Raw genomic sequence first — 8,550 nt, forward strand, 5'->3', positions numbered from 1 at the left:
TTGTTCAGAGTTCTCTGTCTGTTGCTGAGTTGATGATGGAAAAGGCTTGCTATTGCTAAACCTGTTTCTTCCACCATTATTAAAGCCTTGTTGGGGATTTTGATCCTTCCATGAGAAATTTGGATGATTTCTCCATGTTGAGTTATAGGTGTTTCCATAAGGTTCACCTAAGTAATTCACCTCTGCTATTGCAGGGTTCTCAGGATCATAGGCTTCTTCTTCAGAAGATGGCTCTTGAGTACTGTTGGATGCAGCTTGCATTCCATGCAGACTCTGAGAGATCATATTGACTTGCTGAGTCAATATTTTATTCTGAGCCAATATGGCATTCAGAGTATCAACTTCAAGAACTCCCTTTTTCATAGGCGTCCCATTGCTTACAGGATTCCTTTCAGAAGTGTACATGAACTGGTTATTAGCAACCATGTCAATGAGTTCTTGAGCTTCTGCAGGCATTTTCTTTAGGTGAATGGATCCACCTGCAGAGGTATCCAATGACATCTTAGATAACTCAGACAGACCATCATAGAATATATCCAGGATGGTCCATTCGGAGAGCATGTCAGAAGGACACTTTTTGGTCAACTGTTTGTATCTTTCCCAAGCTTCATAGAGGGATTCACCTTCTTTCTGTCTGAAAGTTTGAACATCAGCTCTAAGCTTGCTCAGCTTTTGAGGAGGAAAGTACTTGGCTAAGAAAGCCGTGACCAGCTTATCCCAAGAATTCAGGCTGTCTTTAGGTTGAGAATCCAACCATAATCTAGCTCTGTCTCTTACAGCAAAAGGGAAAAGCATGAGCCTGTAGACTTCAGGATCTACTCCATTAGTCTTAACAATATCACATATCTGCAAGAATTCAGTTAAGAACTGAAAAGGATCTTCAGATGGAAGTCCATGAAACTTGCAGTTCTGCTGCATCAGAGAAACTAATTGAGGTTTCAGCTCAAATTTGTTTGCTCCAATGGCAGGAATGGAGATGCTTCTTCCATGTAAATTGGAATTAGGTGCAGTAAAGTCACTAAGCATCCTCCTTGCATTATTATTATTTTCGGCTGCCATCTCCTCTTCTTGTTTGAAAATTCCTAACAGGTGCTTACTGGTTAGTTGTAATTCAGAGTCCTTTCAGGTTCTGGATCTGCTTCAACAAGAATATTCTTGTCCTTGCTCCTGCTCATATGACAAAGAAGAAGGCACAGAAAAATAATAATAATAGAGATCCTTTTTTTTTTTTGAATGAGGGAGAGATGTTAGTAGATGAATAAATAAAAAAAATAGAAGGAGATGAGAGAGAAGAGAATTTTCGAAAATAATTTTTGAAAAAGAGTTAGTGATTTTTGAAAATAGTTTTTGAAAAAGGTTAGTATTTTTTTCGAAATTTTTTTTTTATAAAAAATAAAAATAATTAGTTAATAAAAAAGAAATTTTTGAAAAAGAGGGGAGATATTTTCGAAAATTAGAGAGAGAGAGTTAGTTAGGTAGTTTTGAAAAAGTTAAGAAACAAACAAAAAGTTAGTTAGTTAGTTGAAACAAATTTGAAAAGATTAGAAGTTGGGAAGTTAGAGAAGATATTTTGAAATCAAATTTTGAAAAAGATAAGATAAGAAGATATTTTTTTGAAAAGATATGATAGAAATTAGTTTTTGAAAAAGATTTGATTTTTAAAATCACAATTAATGACTTGATTCATAAGAAATCACAAGATATGATTCTAGAACTTAAAGTTTGAATCTTTCTTAACAAGCAAGTAACAAACTTCAAATTTTTGAATCAAAACATTAATTGATTATGTTATTTTCGAAAATTTGATATAAAAATAAGAAAAAGATTTTTGAAAAATATTTTTAGAATTTTCGAAAATAACTAAGAAATTTGAAAAAGATTTGATTTTTGAAAAAGATTTTGAAAAAGATAAGATTTTCAAATTGAAAATTTGATTTGACTCATAAGAAACAACTTGATTTTAAAAATTTTTTGAAAAAGTCAACTCAATTTTCGAATTCGATGAGAGAAAAAGGGAAAGATATTTTTTTGATTTTTTTGAATTTTTATGAAAACATGAAAATTATGCAATGCATGAAATTTTTAGATCAAAACATGAATGTATGCAAGAATGCCATGAATGTCAAGATGAACACCAAGAACACTTTGAATGTCAAGATGAACATCATAGACACAATTTTGAAAAATTTTTTAATGCAAAGAAAACATGCAAGACACCAAACTTAGAATTCTTTAATGCTTACGCACTAAGGATTCAAGAATGCATATGATAAACATGAAAAGACACAAAACAAAAAATCATCGAGATCAAACAAGAAGACTTACCAAGAACAACTTGAAGATCATGAAGAACACTATTAATGCATGATATTTTCGAAAAAATGCAAGATGTATATGCAATTGACACCAAACTTATAACATGACTCAAGACTCAAACAAGAAACACAAAAATATTTTTGAATTTTATGATTTTCTAATTTTTTTTTGTATTTTTATTTATTATTTTTTTTCGAAAATTTTTGTGAAAAATAAAAATAAGGATTTCAAAATTTTTAATATGAATTCCTGGAATCTTGCCATGTTAGTCTTAAAGCTCCAATCAAAGGGTCAGGCATGGCTTAATAGCCAGCCAAGCTTTAGCATATAATTACATGGACTGGAGTGATTAGTTGAATGCCAATCCCAAAGTAGTTTGGGTATGGCTTTACAGCCAGATAGGCTTCAACATGCTTCATGAAACACTAGAATTCATTCTTAAAAATTCTGAAGAAAAATAATATTTTTGAAAACATTTTTTTTTTTCGAAAACAAGTGAGAAAATTTTGAAATATTTTTGAAAAATTTTTGAAAAGAAAACAAAAAGAAAATTACCTAATCTGAGCAACAAGATGAACCGTCAGTTGTCCAAACTCGAACAATCCCCGGCAACGGTGCCAAAAACTTGGTGCTGTTGCCGGATCAAAAGGGAATCTGGCACTGATGTTACCGGACCAAAAGCTGGCCGAAAACTCAAACAATCCCCGGCAACGGCGCCAAAAACTTGGTGCACGAAATTGTGATCTCCAGGCTCAAACAATCCCTGGTAATGGCTCCAAAGCTTGGTGCTTTGATCTTAATTCATAATTGCCACAACTTCGATACAACTAACCAGCAAGTGCACTGGGTCGTCCAAGTAATACCTTACGTGAGTAAGGGTCGAATCCCACGGAGATTGTTGGTATGAAGCAAGCTATGGTCACCTTGTAAATCTCAGTCAGGCAGATATAAAGTGATAATGGTGTTTTCGAATATTATATAATAAGATAGGGATAGAGGTACTTATGTAAATCATTGGTAGGAATTTCAGATAAGTGAATGGAGATGCTTTTCGTTCCTCTGAACCTCTGCTTTCCTGCTATCTTCATCCAATCAGTCTTACTCCTTTCCATGGCTGGCTTTATGCAAGGGCATCACCGTTGTCAGTGGCTACATCCCCTCCTCTCAGTGAATAATATGCTCACGCACCCTGTCACGGCACGGCTATTCATCTGTCGGTTCCCGATCATGCTGGAATAGGATTCACCCTCATTTTGCGTCTGTCACTAACGCCCAGCACTCGCGAGTTTGAAGCTCGTCACAGTCATTCAATCATTGAATCCTACTCAGAATACCATAGACAAGGTTTAGACCTTCCGGATTCTCTTGAATGCCGCCATCATTCTAGCTTACGCCACGAAGATTCTGGTTAGGAGATCTAAGAGATACTCATTCTAGCTTAATTCATGTAGAACAGAAGTGTTTGTCAGACACGCGTTCATAAAGGAGAAGGATGATGAGCGTCACACATAATCATCACCTTCATCACGTTCTTGGGTGCGAATGGATATCTTAGAAGAGAAATAAGAAGAACTGAATAGAAAACAGTAGTACTTTGCATTAATCTTTGAGGAACAGCAGAGCTCCACACCTTAATCTATGGAGTGTAGAAACTCTACTGTATGAAAATACATAAGTGAAGGTCCAGGCATGGCCGTGTGGCCAGCCCCTATGGTCTAAGAACAATGCGTTCAAAGATGTCAAATACAATAGTAAGAGGTCCTATTTATAATAAACTAGTTACTAGGGTTTACATGAGTAAGTAATTGATGAATAAATCCACTTCCGGGGCCTACTTGGTGTGTGTTTGGGCTGAGCCTAAGTGTTGCACGTGCAGAGGCCATTTGTGGAGTTGAACGCCAGTATCTGTGCCAGTTTGGGCGTTCAACTCTGGTTTTGGATCCTTTTCTGGCGCTGGACGCCAGATTTGGGCAGAAGGCTGGCGTTGAACGCCAGTTTACGTCGTCTATTCTTGGCCAAAGTATGGACTATTATATATTGCTGGAAAGCCCTGGATGTCTACTTTCCAACGCAATTGGAAGCGCGCCATTTCGAGTTTTGTAGCTCCAGAAAATCCACTTTGAGTGCAGGGAGGTCAGAATCCAACAGCATCAGCAGTCCCTTTTCAACCTCTGAATCTGATTTCTGCTCAAGTCCCTCAATTTCAGCCAGAAAATACCTGAAATCACAGAAAAACACAAACTCATAGTAAAGTCCAGAAATGTGAATTTAACACAAAATCTATTAAAAACATCCCTAAAAGTAACTAGATCCTACTAAAAACATACTAAAAACAATGTCAAAAAGCGTATAAATTATCCGCTCATCACAACACCAAACTTAAATTGTTGCTTGTCCCCAAGCAACTGAAAATCAAAATAGGATAAAAAGAATAGAATATACTATAAATTCCAAACTATCAATGAAACAGAGCTTCAATCATATGAGCGGGACTTATAGCTTTTTGCCTCTTGAATAGTTTTAGCATCTCACTTTATCCATTGAGGTTCAGAATGATTGGCTTCTATAGGAACTTCAAATTTCGAATAGTGTTATTGACTCTCTTAGTTCAGTATGATGATTCTTGAACACAGCTTCTTTATGAGTCTTGGCCGTGGCCCTAAGCATTTTGTTTTCCAGTATTACCACCGGATACATAAATGCCACAGACACATAACTGGGTGAACCTTTTCAGATTGTGACTCAGCTTTGCTAAAGTCCCCAATTAGAGGTGTCCAGGGTTCTTAAGCACACTCTTTTTTTTTTTTGCTTTGGACCTTGACTTTAACCGCTTAGTCTCAAGTTTTCATTTGACACCTACACGCCACAAGCACATGGTTAGGGACAGCTTGGTTTAGCCGCTTAGACAAGGATTTTATTCCTTTAGGCCCTCCTATCCACTGATGCTCAAAGCCTTGGGATCCTTTTTATTTGCCCTTGCCTTTTGGTTTTAACGGTTATTGGCTTTTTCTGCTTGCTTTTTCTTTTTCTTTCTATTTTTTTCTTTCTATTCTTTTTTTTTTTTCGCCCCTTTTTTTTTTTCTGCAAGCTTTGTTCTTTGCTGCTTTTTCTTGCTTCAAGAATCATTTTTATGATTTTTCAGATTATCGAATAACATGTCTCCTAGTCATCATTCTTTCAAGAGCCAACATATTTAACATTCTTAAACAACAACTTCAAAAGACATATGCACTGTTCAAGCATACATTCAGAAAACAAGAAGCATTATCACCACATCAATATAATTAAACTAAGTTCAAGGATAAATTCAAAACTCATGTACTTCTTGTTCTTTTGAATTAAAACAGTTTTTATTTAAGAGAGGTGATGGATTCATAGGACATTCATGACTTTAAGACAAAGTTACTAACTACTAATGATCATGTAATGAAGACACAAACATGAATAAGCACATAACATATAAAACGAAAAAACAGAGAAAGTAAGAACAAGGAATGAGTCCACCTTAGTGATGTCCTTGAGCTCTTATATGTCTCTTCCTTGTCTTGGCTGCTCCTCCTTCATTGCTTTTAGATCTTCTCTGATTTCATGAAGGATGATGGAGTGCTCTTGATGTTCCACCCTTAGTTGCTTCCAATAATTGTGTGGAAGAAAATGTATCCCCTGAGGTATCTCAGGGATTTCTTGATTTGCAGTCAAATGTTCTACCACTGAGCTTTTGACCCTTGATGGAAGCTTTTGTCTTCCCTTTCCTCTTTCTAGAGGTTTCTCTGGCCTTAGGTGCCATCAATGGTTATGGAAAAAACAAAAAAAGCTATGCTTTTACCACACCAAACTTAGAATGTTGCTCGCCCTCGAGCAAAAGAAGAAAGAATAGAAGAATAAGAAGAAGATATGGAGGAGATGGATGGCTGTGTGTATTCGGCCATATGGGTGGGATTGGGTGGGGAAGAGATGTTGAATTTTTGAAGGTAAGTGGGTGTATGGGTGTGAGTGGTAAATGGAAGACAGAAGGGATGAGTGTTTATTGGGAATAGAGGATGATTGAGAAGAGAGAAGAGGGTGAGTGAAGGTAGGTGGGGATCCTGTGGGGTCCACAGATCTTGGGGTGTCAAGGCATTTACATCCCTGCACCAATTTAGGCATGCAAAATGCCCTTGCACACAACTCTGGGCGTTTAGCGCCAGGTTGGTGCCCATTTTGGGCGTTCAACGCCCCTTTGCTGCCATTTCTGGCGTTGAACGCCAGAACCATGCTTGTTCTGGGCGTTCAGCGCCAGGATGCTCCCATTCTGGGCGTTCAGCACCAGAACTATGCTCTATTCTGGCGTTTGAACGCCAGACAGATGCTCCTCCAGGGTGTGATTTTTCTTCTGCTGTTTTTGATTCCGTTTTTGATTTTTTTGTTTATTTTGTGACTCCACATGATCATGAACCTAAGAAAACATGAAAAACAATAAAAATAAGAATTAGATAAACATTGGGTTGCCTCCCAACAAGCGCTTCTTTAATGTCAATAGCTTGACAGTGGGCTCTCATGGAGCCTTACAGATGTGCAGAACTTTGTTGAGACTCTCCAACACCAAACTTAGAGTTTGGATATGGGAGTTCAACACCAAACTTAGAGTTTGGTTGTGGCCTCCCAACACCAAACTTAGAGTTTGACTGTGGTGGCTCTGGTTGACTCTGCTTTGAGAGAAACTTTTTCTGCTTCCTCTCCATGGTTGCAGAGAGAGATCCTTGAGTTGTAAACACAAGGGAGTCCTCATTCCATTGAAGGACTATTTCACCTCTGTCAACATCAATCACAGCTCTTGCTGTGGCTAGGAAAGGTCTTCCTAGGATGATGGATTCATCCTCTTCCTTTCCAGTATCCAGGACTATGAAATCAGTAGGTATGTAAAGGCCCTCAACCTTTATTAATACATCTTCTACTTGTCCATAAGCCTGTTTTCTTGAGCTGTCTTCCATCTCCAGTGAGATTTTAGCAGCTTGCACCCCATAGATTCCCAGTTTCTCTATTACAGAGAGGGGCATGAGGTTTATTCCTGAACCAAGGTCACATAGGGCCTTGAAGATCATAGTGCCTATGGTACAGGGTATTATGAACTTTCCAGGATCCTGTCTCTTCTGAGGCAATGTCAGTTGATCCAGATCACTTAGTTCATTGATGAACAAGGGAGGTTCAACTTCCCAAGTATCAATGCCAAATAATTTGGCATTCAGCTTCATGATTGCACCAAGAAACTTGGCAGTTTGCTCTTCAGTAACATCCTCATTCTCTTCTGAAGAGGAATACTCATCAGAGCTCATGAAGGGTATAAGGAGGTTCAATGGAATTTCTATGGTCTCTAGATGAGCCTCAGAGTCCTTTGGTTCCCCAGAGGGAAGCTCCTTATTGATCACTGGACGCCCCTGGAGGTATTCCTCCTTGGGATTCACGTCCTCTCCTCTCCTCACAGGTTCGGCCATGGCGCTTATGTCAATGGCCTTGCACTCTCCTTTTGGATTCTCTTCTGTATTGCTTGGGAGAGTACTAGGAGGGATTTCAGTGATCCTTTTACTCAGCTGGCCCACTTGTGCTTCCAGATTTCTAATGGAAGATCTTGTTTCATTCATGAAACTTACAGTGGCCTTAGATAGATCAGAGACTAGATTTGCTAAATTAGAAGCATTTTGTTCAGAGTTCTCTGTCTGTTGCTGAGTTGATGATGGAAAAGGCTTGCTATTGCTAAACCTGTTTCTTCCACCATTATTAAAGCCTTGTTGGGGATTTTGATCCTTCCATGAGAAATTTGGATGATTTCTCCATGTTGAGTTATAGGTGTTTCCATAAGGTTCACCTAAGTAATTCACCTCTGCTATTGCAGGGTTCTCAGGATCATAGGCTTCTTCTTCAGAAGATGGCTCTTGAGTACTGTTGGATGCAGCTTGCATTCCATGCAGACTCTGAGAGATCATATTGACTTGCTGAGTCAATATTTTATTCTGAGCCAATATGGCATTCAGAGTATCAACTTCAAGAACTCCCTTTTTCATAGGCGTCCCATTGCTTACAGGATTCCTTTCAGAAGTGTACATGAACTGGTTATTAGCAACCATGTCAATGAGTTCTTGAGCTTCTGCAGGCATTTTCTTTAGGTGAATGGATCCACCTGCAGAGGTATCCAATGACATCTTAGATAACTCAGACAGACCATCATAGAATATATCCAGGATGGTCCATTCGGAGAGC

At 38.1% G+C, this 8,550-nt stretch overlaps 1 non-coding gene across 1 annotated transcript; it reads left to right on the forward strand.

Annotated features, from left to right (window-relative positions):
- The first annotated feature begins 559 nt into the window (after window positions 1-559).
- LOC148570939 (small nucleolar RNA R71) lies at window positions 560-663 on the forward strand. Its single transcript, XR_015907999.1, has one exon. It is a non-coding gene; the product is annotated as a small nucleolar RNA R71 (small nucleolar RNA).
- Window positions 664-8,550: the final 7,887 nt, after the last annotated feature.

This window comes from Arachis ipaensis, chromosome B3 (assembly GCF_059453495.1).
Source record: "Arachis ipaensis isolate K30076 ecotype BB chromosome B3, ASM5945349v1, whole genome shotgun sequence".
Lineage (NCBI taxonomy): Eukaryota > Viridiplantae > Streptophyta > Magnoliopsida > Fabales > Fabaceae > Arachis > Arachis ipaensis.